Source organism: Anas acuta, chromosome 9 (assembly GCF_963932015.1).
Source record: "Anas acuta chromosome 9, bAnaAcu1.1, whole genome shotgun sequence".
NCBI classification, from domain to species: domain Eukaryota; kingdom Metazoa; phylum Chordata; class Aves; order Anseriformes; family Anatidae; genus Anas; species Anas acuta.
The window spans coordinates 20,798,772-20,815,807 of NC_088987.1; the positions used below are offsets into that span (position 1 = coordinate 20,798,772).

At 39.9% G+C, this 17,036-nt stretch overlaps 1 long non-coding RNA gene across 4 annotated transcripts in view; it reads right to left on the reverse strand.

Moving 5' to 3' along the window:
- Positions 1-17,036, reverse strand: part of LOC137861278 (uncharacterized) — a 122,052-nt gene that overhangs the window by 31,244 nt on the left and 73,772 nt on the right. For all 4 annotated transcript variants that reach the window (XR_011099508.1, XR_011099511.1, XR_011099509.1 and 1 more), the window contains one exon: positions 12,189-12,295. This is a non-coding gene — a long non-coding RNA (uncharacterized lncRNA). The remainder of the gene's footprint in view (positions 1-12,188; positions 12,296-17,036) is intronic.

A 17,036-nucleotide genomic window follows, 5' to 3' on the forward strand; every position in this document is an offset into this window, starting at 1 on the left:
CAGGGGAGGGTGGCAAGGGAAGGCAATGGTGAGGAACTGGAAGGTCTGGAACAGAAATTCCCTCCACAACTCCCAGCTACCCAGGTCAGGAATTTTGTGAAGTCACTTTAGCCCACTGTTAACTAGCCATCTAAAGAGATGGATTTCAGTCTTTTAGAAATGCAGGTTAATTCCCACCACATGTCCAGATGAACAGTGTGAGAACTGATAGTTGGCCCTTTGCTATCCAGATGATAGGTGTAGTATCAGTTTCCATTTTGTAGCAATAAACTAACAAATTCAGGTTAAATCCTGCACTGTAGTTTCGATGGATAGATGGAGGATTTATTGCAGGGTCGTGTTTTTAAAGGAATTATGAGGGTGTTCTTTTATTCTGGAATTACAAACAAGGTGACAACTTCCTATGAGATGCCAAATTTAGTTCCTACCCGTCTCTGGATATTCTGGTGGCCTATATTTAAACAAATTTGACTTTCAAACATTATTATAACATCAGTGAGGCGAGATCCTTTATGAAACCTTATTTGTCACGTTTGTAGCCTCAGAGTTGTGCCTTGAGTGTAGGGAAGCTTTGGGATGGGCTTCAGAAATGATCTTTAGGTGAAGCACCAGTCCTAAGGGGTACAGGCCATGCTTCTATTGAATGGGGACTCAATTCACATTCTCTTTATTACACAGCTCATTCAATTTAAGGAGAGATCACCATCATTAATATGATGGCCATCAGGGGGAAGTAATTTTAATCACATTAGCAAGAAAGTCATTAGCATGGTATCAGACTGAAACTTTGCAAAATGCTTCCTATTACATATTTAGTAAACAAACTTAGAGCTGCTTTTAATGCCTCTTTCAATAAGATATTTTGCCCATCAGTAACAATTTTGCAGAAGTCCAACATTAATGAAAATGATCGCTCTAACACCGTACAAATCTGTAATTTCATAAAAGTTAGCTGCACCCTTGTCTAACCTCTGCATTGATTGATTTCAGTAGGAATGAATATTTGAAATAAAGCACATATTTAAAACTTTTCGATGCATCAGAATGCAGCTGAGTAATTCAAAATCCATTTTGTCTTCTACTTAAAACTGCTTTGCTGTTAACAATAGTAGAACAAATTTTTCAGAATGCACTGGAAGGTTACACTAAAAACTGCACACCATATTTTTCAAATGGAAACAGTTCCCTGTTCATGTTGTAGTTGCTGGGAGTTCCCATTTCCAAAGCAGCATAATTTCCCCAGAGCAGAAATATATGTTAACAGAGATCTATACTTTGCTCAAAGCATTTTGACTTGTACCTCTTCCATTTTGAAGAGAAAGGAGAGCTACAAATACTGTATGAGCTATCTGCCTGGTGATGCTGACATTTTCTTAGAGAATGCTGCATAGAAATCCCAGGCTTATCCTTCAGAAAATGCTCCTGCCATGTATGTGTGCAGTATGACTGTAAAAAATCAAATCTAAAATTCAGCAAACAAAAAATACAGAAGTCCCCAACTACACACCATCATGCTTTCATGTGTTTTTTTTTTTGTTTGTTTGTTTGTTTGCTTTGTTTTGTTGTTTTGTTTTCAGACAGAAGAAAGCAGAAAGCCATCAAACTGGCAAATAATTTAAATTTTAAAAGATGATTAACTTTACATTATGATGAATTTTTCTTGGTCTGATCTGGTGATGATGTACAATTCCTTTTAAATTCCATACTTGATCCTGGGTTCGGTTGACGAAGAGACCCTTTAAGCCCTAGCACACAGTTCCACACAAAGTGGGGGTCAGGATGTGTAGGGTGCTTTCAAGTAATCAGACCCCAAGCCACACCAACACTATATGAGGAACAAGGCTCCAGACCACATTTACAGAGTCCAAGAGCAAAGGGGGGAAGCCTCAGGACTGCCTTGCTCTTCAGAGCATGCCAAAGGTTGCATCCATGTAAAATAATGTTAAGGGCTAAGACTTTATACCACAGCAGATGAGAAATTCTACATCTCGGCCAGGATCAGTAATCCTGCATTTCTGCATGTCCGCAGTGAGCGTAGGGAAGCCCCAGCCAGCAGGACCCAACAGGCTGCCTAAAGAATCATATTTATATCAGGCGCCCAAAGAATGTTGTTTTGCTTGGCATTTCCTGCCTGACTGGTTCTCCTCCTAACAACCAATCTTTGTTTGTCTTAATTTAAGATGTTTACTTTCTCTGTGATTGCAGTAAAAGCCCATGCCTTCCTAAGAAGCAATTTAAAGAAAACAATGCAAGGCAGGAAAGCAACTCATAACAATGTCCAAGAAACTGAGCCGGTAACATTTCTGCTGGGACACTGGCAAAATAATGAGCAATCTCCTAATTACAAGGAAGGCATTTAAGTAAGCACAAAGGCCTTAGATGATGCTAAATTGACAGGTCTTACAGACAAACTGCTTAGTCACAATTTAGCAGAAAAAAAGCTGCTGCAAACATCTATAGACTGCCCAGCCAACAAGCTTTTGCCATTGTGATGCAAAGTAACAGCGCTTTCTATTTTATTTTTTTTTTTTACAGTTGAAGTTTGCATTGTCTCACAGATCCACCCTACTATAAAGTTATACTTATTTCAGCCTACATTCCTAGCAAATTACAAAACCTTCCTTTGAACTGAGTGGACACTGCAAGAACAGAATCAATTCATAAACTGAGGTCCAGATACGATGCTGAAGACTCACAGTAGACCTCGTTTGCTGCAGTGCTTATTCATTTATTTATGAAGATCAGCTCTTCTGTATTGAAATCTCCTGCTACAGTTCAGAACTCTTTAAGGATTACAAGGAATAGAAAATTGAAATAGTTGCCAGTAAGGAAAAATTGTCAATAATATTAGGGCTTCTTATAACAGATTAGGCACACTCTAATATGCTACAGGAAAAGAATCTTCTCTGAAAGAAACCTGTCTTGGAGACAGTAGTGTAACATCGTTGTTCACTACATAATACAGTCTAAAGCTAAATGGGTAAAAGTGGCACTGTGCAAGCTTAGAATATATGCCTGTCTAAGCAGTTGGGAGGAAAAAAAAAAAAAAAAAAAGATTTATTTATATGATGCTGTGTCCTGTTTCAGAGGCAATATCATAACAATGTGTAACTCATACTTTTTCCATTCACCTTAATTTTTTTCCCTATCATACTTCCATTATTCTTAGATTTGAATCCATTCTATCATTACCAGAAAAGATTATAATTACCTCACAAAAAAAATCCCTAGAAAAAATGGTATCTTAACAGAAGTTTACAATTCCATCCACCAACATCAGATTTCATCAACCCAGGAGTCTGTCACAATCACAGAAGTTGGCCTTGGAATGGATGCCCAGAGATCATCTAATCCAACTTCCCTGCTCAAGATTAGCTACAGCAGGTTGTCCATACACAGTCATGTTTTGTTCGTCCCCAGGAAGAGAGGTTTCACAAATTCCCTGGGCAGCCCATTTCACTGCTTGGCAACCCTCACAGTAAAAAGGTGTTTTCTTATATTTGAGCAGAATTTCCTGTATTTCAGTTTGTGCCCATTGCCTCTTGTCCTGTCACTGTATACCACTGAAAAGGGCCTGGCTTCATCTTCTTCCCCCTTCCCATTGATAAGATCCCTCTGAGTTTTGTCTTCTCCAGCCTGAACAACCCCAGCTCTCCCAGCCTCTCCTCACATATGAGGTGCTCCAAGCCCTTAATCATATTTTTGACCCTCTGCTGGGCTCTCCCCAATGTCTCCCTGTATCTCCAGCACCTGGCACAGCATTCCAGATGCATCTCAGCAGGGTTGAGTAGAGGGGGAGGATCACCTCCCTTGACGTGCTTACCTTAATGCTGCCCCAGAGGCTGTTGCCTTCTTTGCCATAAGGATGCATTGCTAGCTCATGGTCAACTGGGTGTCCACCAGGACTCTCAGGTCTTTTTCTGCAAAGCTGCTTTCCAGCCAGTCAGTCTCCAGCCTGTCCAAGTGCCTCTCCATGGCAGCACAACCAGCTGGTGCATCAATCACTCTTTCTAGTCACTCTTTCTGTCCCATTGTACACTCTGTCCCCAGCATTGAACTCAACCATGGTGTTGTGGCAGTAGTGACTGGCCTTCAGCTAGACCCTGAGCCCAGCAACACAACTTGGTTTCATCCCAGCTTACTATTTGTCTAGCCCATACTTCAACAGCTGTCTATGAGTATGTCAAAAAAAATCGTTGAAATAAAGATAAACAGCCACTGTTATCCATATCAAAACAAGCTAGTTTTCTGCACAGCTTACAGCCAGTGTAGGCTTTTTCTAATGCACACTTCTTTCCATAAGCACTTAAAAAGCCTTACCTGCCCACCATAAAAATGTACTATATTTAAAGCAAGTTTGAATTACTTACGGAAGGCGTATGACTGAGCATATATGCTTTTAAGACTAACTGCAAAATCAAATAATCCTGGTGAGTAAATACTAGTTACGATTTGGACATAAAACTGAAAGTTAGGCATGTAGTGAAGATTGTGACTTTCCCCATGTTCTGAAAGTACAGTGTCTGCTATCTCACTGCCCTGTAGGAGATCCAGTGCATCAAATTCAGGTTTTCTCATTTATTTCATTGAGCTCAGGACCAAATCCCCGGCTTTCACTGTAAACTGGCTATCAGAAAACACTAAGTCCTTTACACACCACCTTCTAATAGAGATGGGAGCCATGATCTGGCCAGGAATCCCAGGCTTTAAAAGCACAAGGCAGTAGAACGATGCCTCCCATGAGATTTTACGTCAGTTCAGGGGGATATAGTTCAGCCACAAGACGATCCGGAACAAGACTTTTTGATCTTACTCAACAAACCAAAACATTCAAACATTTCTCAGAAGTGCCACATCCAAATTCTGTTTGTGGTCAGCGTTCAGGGGAACAAGATGCATTTTCCAATTAAGGCTCTGGTAAACACCTCAGCAATCAGAAGTCCTCTAGAAACATGTACTATTGATCAAAATCACAGTCTGACTTTAATTTGTAAATATTCCAAAAGCCACTGAGTTATTTCCACCTCTAGGGATTTGGCGATATAAACATGACATTGTACACAAAGGTAAAACCGGAGCTTAAGAGTAGCTCAAATCTACACAAAATGGCTCTGTTTTTTTTTTTAAGGTTCACAGCAAGTTTCCCTCCATTTCCCTCCTCATTTCCATTCCCATGCTTACCTTCTGGAATTCATCTGGAAGTAGATAGGCTACTCCCTCCTCTCCAACAGTCAGGCCCTTAAAGGGACTACAGGGCACAGCAGCCTTCTCTGGTGGGGAAGCACATTGTAGCTCTCTCCTTGGCACTTGGGATGACCAGGTGTATTTATAGAGCATTCTCACACTCTTTCTAGTAGCTTTTAGAACAGCCCTCTTGGACCTTAAAGTTCACAGTCATGTCCACCATTGCAGTACGGGTAGCAGCTTTTATGACAGGGAAACTACATCTAAACGAGCCCCCTCCTATCCAAGGAACATATGGGCAGCAAACCAAAAATAAACAGTCCAGTCTGAACGTATCCCTGCACCAAGAGAAAGGGATTTTTTCTCTGAGGAAAAAAAAAAAAAAAGAAAAAAAAAAGTGTATTAGTTAATTTTCAGAAGTTATACAGATATCTAGAAGATACATTAAATTCTCCCAGAGCTGTAAAACAACTTGAAGTGTACAAGATTAGTACACATACGTGCAGAAACACAGGTAGTATGAGTTTTAGTAATGTCGTGGAGTAGCAAGAGCAGGAAGAAGAAGAGGAGCCAGGTAGGAAGAGGAGCCAGGAGCTGAGGGAGACCATGGCAGCAGCAGGGCTCTGCCTGCCCCTTCAGGAGGATGCCCCATCAACCCCAAGCTGAGCAAGCAGAGCGAGATAGTGACAACAGGTCTCACAGGATCTTTTTACTACTATCTTAAAAGGCAATGCTCAAAATAAATAATCTCCCTAATATAAAGAGTGACTCACAGTATGACTCACTTAGTATTTGCTCTCATAAAAGTCTTCATTCCCCTTGCTCCCCGTTTTAAGTTTTATAATAAGTCCTGTTTCAAACATTTTAGAGCAAAGATACACGTGTTGTATACTCACCACTTTGCAAGTTGATTTACTACCACACAAGACATTTAGAGTTCTCCAGAAAAGCTTTGAAGGCTTTAATATCAGAATCTTTTGCCAAAGTCTGCTTTGGTACCAATATATGATTAAATTAAAACCTAATTAAAGTCTAAAATGAATTATGTGCATTTTCTCTACATTAGACAGACCTATTTGCATTCCATGAAAGATCATTGACATGGCAGCATGCCATTTATTCAGTTTAATTCAAAGATGTCCCAATGAAACTTGTCTCTTTACCTACCAGCTGTCTGACCCACATATGCTACATTTTTCTTCTGAATCAGGTGACCAGGGCCTAAAAGTTTAGAGGGATTTCATTACCTGAGGTCCATAATGTATAAACATATACAATTAGTAGCAGCCAGTCCACTGAACCATTCCTTTGCTTTGTCCACACTGACACTGATTACAAAACATTTTGCTTGGGTTTTGTTCCTGAATGTGAGAGTCATCCTTCAGTACCAGAAACCCATCATTAACCATTTTCCCCTTCAGGTGTTCTTTACTTGTTCCCAATACTTTGCTCAGAGGAAACTCACTAAAGCATAGCAGTGTTCATAACAACCAGTGAATTTTAATTATTTCCATCCAAGGAAGGCAGACTTAAAGTAGCAACCAGAGCAATTATGGCATTCTAGCTGACAACAATGGGATGGCATTTTGCTATTGGAGGTACATCTCAAGGGATTCCTTGTTTTAAGGCACTGACCCCGCTGACTCTGTATTGATATAGAAAGGAAAGCTCATCTGTGGCCTAAAAAGCAGCACTGCTGCCTGCCACGAATATTTTAGGGAGAAAACTTTATAGTACAAGAGAATAGGAGTGACTTTGTAATACACAATCAAGAGAGAACACATATGGTCAGAAAAGCAAAACCTATAAGCCTACCATGCTCAGTCTTTGAAAGTAACTTGGAAAAGATAGGATTTCAATGATCATAAATGAACATGAGATTTAGATGTCCACACACCAAAAAAAAAAGATATAAAGATCCTTTCCTTTATCACAAATGCTTTCCCGGCAGGTCAGACTTGCAACCGTTTGCACAGAGAGATAGCTGGTATTCTTTACCTGTTTCATTTCTGAGGCATACTTAATGGGAATATGAGGTGGATCTTTTTAAGTAAGCCATTCCCTTCACAAATTGAAGTCTTCTGGTTCTGGGCAACCAAAACCTGTCCTTTAAGAAGCCCTCCAAATGACAATCCTGGTTTTATGCCTTCAGGCCTTTCCTTCAAATCTACCTTGCTCCTGCAAGCAAAACCGTTCTTCCTCTCCTAAACTTTAGGTTTCTACTTAGCACTGCATAAGAGACAGCACAATCTCTACCCACCAGCCTTGGATTCAAAAACCTTCTACTCAGAGACAGTTGTTGAGATGCTATCCCCAACACCAGCTTGACTCAGGCTACCCAGGGCCATTCTTTATTACTTCCTTCCTTGCTTCTGCAGATTTTCATTATTCCTTAGAAGCCTCTGCAAACCCCATTTTCCTTCCTTTTTTCCTGTGTATCTTCACAAAGTGCAAGTTGGGCTCTCTTCCAGGTCTCATTATAAGGGGTCATGTCAAGCTGTAACTTGGCATTGAGCACCAAGTTCTTCCTTTAAGTCACACAGCGAATGTCTAAGAATATTTTTGCTTTTTGTACCTGTAGACTACATCTCCTACAGAGCCTCCACAACTGCCTCTGATAGGCCCAAGTAGAGCTTAATCAGAAGAGCCACTGAAAAGGCTAGCAAGCCACTTATTACAACATCACATTTAACCATAACAATTTGTTGCTGTGTTTTGGTAATAAGCATTTAAGATTGAAATATTCCTCATCACTACTCTGAATTCACATCACCAACATATTTCAAAATGAATATAAATGTATAAATCAATATCAGTTTTCTATTATATATCAAGCCTCTTCCACGTAGGCCATATAAGATCTGTACTAAAAGACCAATTAGATTCTCAGCCACCACTTTTTTTTTTCATACAAGTTACTGGAATTTTTCTGAATTGTACCTGCTGAGCCTGTGATGGAAAACAATCAGCTGTGGATTTACTGTAGAAAAGGTAGCAAAGAGAGAATTGAGTATTCCTCTGTTACCAAATCTGTTAAATCTCAATTCATTCTTCTGCTTTTCTAAAATGAAACCAGTTGATAAGTCTTTTATGATTACTGCTTACATTAGGTAAATCTGCCTGCTGACTATTGCATTCTACTTATTGCAGCACTGAAGTACTACATGCATTTTCCTTAAAACATTTCTCTAATGTAGGAAAGACCTACTGGCTCCCTTTCAGGTTTAGACAGCCAAGGCATAGAGAAGTTGGGTTAGATATCAGCGGTGGACTGCTCACCATATCTCAAGCTCATACGTTTGCCATTCAGCATCACTTTGCTCAGGAACCAGCAGAATATGAATTTCCTCACAACCCTGCCCATTGCTTAACATCTGATTTCCTTTAACAATATTTAGCCAATCACCCATCAAGTTTTCCTTTGCTCTGTGACCGTTTTCTTACATTAAGGAACAAAATTATTTGCAGGTTTCCAAGTTCTGTTTTTCTATAAATCCAAATTATGGCTGACTAGCGGTATCCCACATCTTGGCTGGGGTAAGATGCGGAGCAGGGCTAAACATTTTGAGGTGTCAGAAGGATTCAGAAACTAAGACAGAAGCAAGATATAAATGGCTACTGGCAGTAGAAAGCAGTAAGGCGCACTGCTACTTGGGGGGCAGAGGGTGGGAGGGGCGCAACAGGGGATTTCGTTTGGCAGGAGAGAAAGTTTAGAGGCTTCTGAGCACTGATTTACTGGGAGCTGAATGGAAAGTGAGAAACAGGCATAAGCTTTGCACCTTGCACCACTGCTTTGACTGCCACTGCTGCAGCAGTCAGGTTTCCCTGGCCTTAATCCATCAGACAAGGTAGGATGAGAACATGTTTTTTGGGCACTGCTGAGACATCTAACAGTGTCTGCAGCACGTCCAGAAGTGACACCTCAGCAGGGAGGCAGGGATGCATGACTACTATGCAAGATACATGACGTGTGCTCTCTGTAATGTCCCCTTGATTTCCTCTGCAATGGTCTGGACCTCTTTGGAGTTAGAGACCTATTTTATCTGTTCACTCCTGCCCTCCTGCCCTTCTGCCTGCGGAGATGATTCTCTTCTCTTGCTGGCTCAACACTTGCCATAGTGACCGGTCTCTCCTGAGTCTCATGCCATGTCCAGACCCAGCTTAGGTAGATGGGTGGTCTTAATCACATGGAAGACATTCAGAGCCTGTACTTATCTTCCCTGTCAGGGCAATCAGGCTCTTTGACTGGCTAGTATTGTGATTAACGTAAACATGCCCTTGAGAAAATAAAATGTGCCTGGCAAAATTCAAAGAATACATAATTTTCTCTTACCGCTAGCCAGAGTTATGAACAAATCGCTGTATGTAGAGGAGGAATTATATTAACATCGTTAAAAATAATTTGACAGGAAACAGAAGATTCATTTCCACAAAATTGGGCTATGAGTGAAATAATAAAACATACTATCTTTTCTTTAGCAATTCAGTAATTTCTGTTATATTACTGGACATTTACAGTACAGTGCATGTATCTTGATAAAAGCCTCTCTCTTACAAGCATGCTCAGCATTTGCTGGTAGCAGAGGAAATAAAGGTAAAATTATCCTTCAGTCTACACTTGGATGTATCCCCTACAGGAGTCACCAAATATGATTCTTTATGATCTCTATGATTTTAGAGTTAAAGTCATTTAATAAATCCTAGATTAGTATTTAACCTAATTCTACAGATAGTGTTTTGTTTTGTTTTTAATTTATCTGTCCAGATGACATAACTCTCATATGAAGGCTAAAGATTTATGTATTTTGCTATTTTTATGATCTATTAAGTCTCTCTTCCATAGTTTGGTAGCTGATTTGATATTCAATGCATCATATATAACTATCTTGTTATAGCTAAATGAAATGTGCATTTGGAAATGTTCATTAATACCATTATCATTAATTGGTTCTTACCTGAATATCACTGCTGCAGTGATGCTTCAGATTAAATGACAGATTGCAACTCATTTAAAAAAAAAAAAAAAAAAAAAGTAGAATTTTAATAGCACCCACACATTGCAAATCAAGTCTAAAGGGCCAATCCTGCTCTTTTACCAATTAAAATACAAAACGATGGTATCCAGTTTATTCTTATTTTACACCAGGTTTTAAGGCACAGAATCTATCCCAGTTTGCTTCTTCTGTATTTTAGGGCAACATTATATCCAAGCACCTCAATCTTTGGAGGGAAGAACATATATTGAAATTCATCTCATTTTGCCGTTTACTGGACTCAGTTGCTGAGGAGCATAGAAACATTCTGGAAAAGCCTGAGCTTTTTTAGGTTAATCAGCAGCACAGTCACATACTTGAAGTTCTCCTCTCACTGAGCCTTTCTTTGAACCTCACCTTGTAACTCCTCTGAGTTTAGCTATCCTCTGCCGGTGTAGTCCTGGTACTGCAAGGCAACTGAGATACCAGCTGAATACAGCTCGGGATCTGGCCTTGGGAATACACAGACACAGGTGTGTCTGGGATGGTCATGCATCGGATACTCCATGTTCAATGGCCTTTACACCTTAGGCTGCACCTGCAATGTATTGCTAAGCTGCCAGTCTGTAACATAAAACAACTCAGTAATTGGAATAGCAGCTGGCTTGTGACCCATTAAGACTCTCCCTCATATTGCTCCCCCCGCCCAGATTGTTTCTGAGCATCTAAGTGAAATACTTGCTAAAAGAACAGGCAAAGGAAACCGCAGGAGTCATACTAAAACCCTGAAATAGAGAATTTATTCGCTTTTCCCAACACTGAAAGAATTCTCAGATTACAATAGCTATCTGACTCCCAGCCTCACCAGCAGAATGCAGAAAGCTAAAGCAGTGTTTTTGCGTACACAAAGCTACATTTCATCTGATTAAAAGCAAATGAGAGTCTTGATCCAACTTGCAGGATTAAGTATCTCCTGGAGAGATGAAATGAGCCTTGCAATATACTTATTATTAATAATTTATTCATAAGAGAGTCCACAGTGGGATTGACTATAGGTGTAAAGAACTATTTTGTCTTGGCCAGTGTATTAATTGACTTCTTGACTTCTCTAATGCAAAGTAAAACAGACTGTCTGCTGCAGCAAAGGAATTGCACTTAACCATCCAGCTGATAGAGTCATCTATGACTGACTCGTATTCAGAACAGTCATTTCAAAGAATGAAGCAGCCATTTGCAAAATTTTAGCAAAGGAGATCTGTTGAAAAACTGGTAAGTGCTAGCAGAGAGCAAAGTGTGTGTGTGTGTGTGTGGTCATATGCATGCATGTTAAAGGAAGAAAGGAGACTCTTCTAATGCTCTTTTAATCCTGCAGGAATTCTCCTGAGGACTTCAGCATAGAGAATGTCACTTTCTTCTTAACTTGGCAGCTTTTATTCTGCCAAACTAACACCTGAAGCAGTATTTGAACAAAATAAATAAATATGCCACACATAACTCTCTTCTTCTCCTTCCAAAACCCAGCCCTGGATCTATAAAAGTCAAAGCGTTTACTGTGTATGTAAATCACACAGGTTAGTCAGCTTTTCCAACTGAGAAACACTAGACTGAGATGAGAGCAAAATGCAACTTAAAGCCTGAAATGTGCTCAGTAGTACACAACATGCTCTTTTAGATTTGGTGAGCAAAACTACTCCTGGCATACAATCTATAAAAGTGCCTCACACACCAGCGCTATTCTTTCTAATGAAAAAAACAGTAACAATAAAAAACCTTTCCTGTTAATAAAATTACTAGTAAAAATGATCATTAATGGCAGGCTTCATAATAAATTCTGCTGCCCTCCTGCTGTCCTCTGCACCTGCTGACTGTCTGGCATAGCCTGCCTCCTGCCTTGTCCAGCTGTTTCAAAATGATACTTCACTTGGCAATGCTTTCTAACAAGAGTTCTGGGAGGCTGATACTCCTTAAAGTATGCTCAGTGTGAAACTGCCCCTCTTTGTCCTTATGACACATAAAGGAAGCCTGACTCACCTGCTCTTCTCCCGTTAGACCAAACTTCTAGTTTATTGGTAGCTCTTTACAGCATCACATCATCCCAAATCAGTTGTAAACGCAGTGGAGTCCACCACAGAAAAATCCTGCCAAAAAAAATTGGATCAAATTATTCTAGTGATCCCCACCTCATCCTCACTACCACAACAAATGTAATTGGGGGGTGGGAGGAACTTGTTTTCTCAGACTTTGTTGATCCCCAGGTACCACAAGAATTAATTGGCCAGTCAGTTTTCACAGCCCAAGTTTTACCACGTGAACAGGAAACCTCCCTCACAGTGGATTTAGCACAGTGTGTACTAGCGAAGAGGGCGAAAGGAATAGTGAGATTCACCTTGCTGAACACAGTGAATCTATTTAAAAGTAGTGCAAGGGCAGAGTCTGAACTCAGCATCTGAGTTGGAAAAATGATTCAGATAAATGCTGAAGTAACCCATCAAATGCAGTCACTGGAGGCTTGTGTGATTTCCATGCTGACTGTAGACAGCAGATAGCATACTCTCAATTCACCAGGAAGATGATCTGCCTTCTGTACAGCACTGCTTTTATTTGAGCCAAAGCCAAGGAGCCACTGGGCTCCCTGCCACCTAACAATGAGAAACACAAATTACAGCAGCAAATAGCCTTTTTAGCATAAACAATGTTTCCAACCTTCTCTGGTTCTCCCCTTCCCTAATCCATATTTACTGGTTTGGGGGACTAATTTCTCCTGTTTCCCTGTCACTATTTGCATGATTGCAGCTGCCTTTACTGATATGTGATGAATTACATGAAAATAAAGAATGAGCATATGAAAAGGATATGAAAACTACAACTGAACAAGACCAATATTACTGGTGTCTCTTCCCCATTCCTGAGTACCAGACACAGACTGCCTTTGTTTCCCACACTCAGCTGATATGGCAGAATCCCAAATTCATTTTAGGCAACAGGAATCCTTCCATTGGCTTCCATACATTTCAGAGCAGAGGTAAGGAAACAAAAACTGTCACACATACAAAATATGTTTACTATTAAACAATTCAACAATTCATTTGAGAACCAGTTTCAGCCAGCTTTTAGCAGAACTCTTGAGAAGGAACAAACTGTGCTATGTAGTGCTATCCTTCTGAGGTAACTCTTTATTTTCTAACTTCCTAATTTTCCTATCTTTATTGCTGACCACTTCGGAAAGGGATCATTTGATCTAGGAAGGTTTAACCTAGGAAGAGGCAGAAAACATTAAAGAAAAGCATATTCATATAGTAAAAGGTTAGTTCCAACTCCTTACTCCAATGAGTTTCAGAGCTTCCCTCCTAAATTTTCTACTAAATTTCCTTCTCAAAGAGACTCCTACTTATAATCAAGGGAAGCAAACAATTACACACTCTTGAAATAATTGAAAGATGCAAAGTTAATCAAGCATCTTCGTTGTACTGTCATGAAAGATCATCTGAACTGCACATGCCGGTTCTACAAGCCAAGTTTTGTTATACTTTTTAGGGCCCCAATGGAGGCTTGACTAGGAATAGCCTGAATTTCTGTGTTACTACAGAGTTATCAGGTATTGCTTTGGAAGCTAAAAGTCCTTGACAGTTTTATTCATCAAATACCAGTCAGTTTTATGGTGATGGCTAGCTAACTCCCAAGATAGATAATTAAAGTTCCATGGACCAGAAGTCAGCTTGAAATCCATTTCCTGGGACATCCTTGGGACATCCTTTTCCTGAGACCTATATCCACATACCAGTAAGTTTTCAGAATACTGTGAGCCAAGTCCCTTCCCATTTACCTTTGTTACCAGTAGTTCAAACACCTTTCTCCTTCCTGTGCAGATATATGCAGGCACTACATGGCTTTTAGACAAAGGTACAAGCTCAGTTAGGTGACACCTTAAGCACATGTCAGTTGTACATCTGTGCACATGACATGCACGTTAGATCATAAGGTGAGTACGATAACAAAAATGAATTACAAAATGGAGTATCACAAATTACAGCTCCTGAAGTCCACTATGTTTCCTTCCTTTCCTGTAACTTTTTTTTTCCGGTGATTTTCGGTCTAGGGAAAGGGGATTCTCTTTATCTTCAAACACAGAGCTAAGCCATAGAGTCATACCAAATTCATATTTTAAAAGTTCCACTGTTCAGAAATGTTTGGATTTGGGGTTTTGGCTGACCCATCACAAAGTTGTAATTACTTGACTATGGCCTGCTGAGGCTCAGGTTTTATACAATCCCTCCAAATTTCAGAATGTTATGATAAAGGGGTTTCATCTGACTCTGATTTTGAAGAGGTTTCACTGATATGACAGCATAAAATCCCGTTCTATATTATTTCATTTAAAGTTAGGAACTTATTTAATCACAATGAATAAAAAAGTAAACATGAGAAATACATTGGTGAATTTGCATTTCCCATTGCTACCTGAGTACACACATGCTGTAGTATTTTCTTTTTGTGAAACTATTGCATGCCCATTACTTCTAGCAGTTGCTAGGTGTACTATCAAAACAATTTATATGTGCATATCGACTATTACTTTGTGGGAAGAATAGTTAGTTGATTTACATGTTTTTTTTCTTCCCAGAAGTGTGGCCATAAAGAATTAACTTTGTCTTGAACGTATCCCTTTTATAAACACATCAGGATTGGGAAAGCATTCCAGGACATATATCTGTCACTGTAGCTGGCATCACCCTATAACTCTGGTTAGCTAAAATCCCTCTCTAATCAGAAAGGATAATGGATTTGTTCTGATGGGACTGAAAGGTGATGGTGCAAGTGACAGATGTCAAAAACATCATTCTTACAGAACTCTCTCTTCACAGCTGGGATTAAATAAAGTAGCCTAATTGTACCTTGTGCTCATTTAGTCTCCTTGGAAGGAGGAAAGTATGATTTTAACATCTATTCTACATTCTTGTAGTCTGAAGTTTGAGCTTTGATTGCCAGATAAAGATGGAGTGTAGCTTCATGTTCTGTCTTATTTCTAGGGAGATTAAAAAATGTTAATTTAACTAGCAGACTCACCACACCTGGAGGAAAAAAAAAAAAAAAAAAAAAAAAAAAAAAAGGATGGCTTGAATAAAGATCAGGCAGAAACATGACCAAAGGTTAAGGCTCTCCAGGCTCACAAGGTGCCCAAAACATACGCTCTCTGAGGCTGTGTATGAGGGCTGAGGGCTCACACTGAATGGAGACAAGAACTTCCCAACCATTTATCTCTGCCCATCACCCTGCATCAGGGAGAGAAGCCCAGGCAGTGCTGCCTCTCTCCTGTTTGTGCACAGCAGGCCAAGGGCTGTGAGGGAAAGAAAATGAGCGCCTGTAAAGTTGCTTTCAAGGCAGTCACAGCAGACAAAAGATCAGTTTAGTGCCTTTGTTCTTAGCTGCAGTTCTGCGTGGTGCCTGGGAAATTCCTATTGACAACCCAGTCACACAGAAAGGCACTTCAGGTACATATGGCACAAGTATGATGTTCCCTTTTTATGGGTAACATTTACCCGCAGGGTTCAGCTATCCCATAAAGTGGCATTTAAGAATATTCTCAAGGGTTCTCTCAGCAGCAGAAAGAAAAAATAGACTTGTAGCTTTCCTGGTTTCAACATTCTGCATTAAAGGAAAATGTACTGCTCTAGTCACACAAGAGGTAAACAGATATTTCACCGTCATCTCACTGTTAGCTAGCACCATGTTTTAAAATCCAATAATGTGACCATACCAAAAGAAAAACAAAAGAAAAGACAAGAACTCATGTTCTCTGAACCAACAAGTCTTGACTTGCTACAGAAGAATAGGAGAAAAGGATCTGAAATAAGTATTTCACCCAGAATCTATAACATTCAGGCTTTAGGGTATAAAGAGAATAAACATTTCTGCAGATGGATTTAAGAAAAGGGTGAGAAAATGTGCAAAGTCTGCACAAGAAAAAACAAAACAAAACAAAACAAAACACTCAGATATCTACCTTACATTAAGGTTTGTAGCCAAATAGCTTTATTTTTCAATTACCAGACAAGCTCCTTTATGCAATAACACAAGCCTTGCTTTCCTACATTTTTTAGCATAATAGTGAACTAACTAGAGAAAACTAGCAGATGCAGTTTTTAATCAATAAAGCTCTGCTTAGAGGAGTTGAAAGTCTTTTCCTTTCATGCTTTCAAGTTCTTATTGTATACAATTGTTTTCCTAGGGGGATTATACCTGATCCCATGAAGCTTTCCCTGCCAAGACAGTCCAGCCTCATTGTGGAATAAGAGCAGACATTGATAGGCAGGGACCACAAGGGAGACTGTGGCGGCTCTGGGCCCCTCTCTCCCAGCAGGGTTTTGCTGCTCAGCCTGTAAGGGTCACCTGAGCATGGCTTAAAGGATCTGGAAAGGAGAGGATATCTGAAGGCCAAATATTTTAAAAATGCAAGCCCTTTGCCATTTCTTTATGAACCTCTCCCATCAAATAAAATAGATTCAATATTGTTTGTTTCCAAATGTGCTAGAAATGAAAATAACTGCAGTTATTGAAGCTGTGGGAGGCACAATGGATATTTCAGCTGCAACAGGATGAGAATACCCGTTCAAAGGTTCCCTTCAAGCTCTTTAGAGCAGACAAATCCTCAAAAGAAAACATACTTTGTTAACTTTCATTTGAATACATCCTGCTCTGGCCAGACAGCCCACTTAAAATGACACAGGGGTAGTAAATTGTTCTGCTGATTGGTTAGCTGGAGTTTAACAGCTTGAGCTTATCAGGAAGGAGATAGGAACAAAAGTGCCGGGTATATCATCGTTCAGACAAGACCCCCTTCCACTCTTCCTGAACCTCTGAGGTGAAGGCCTTTCATTCCTC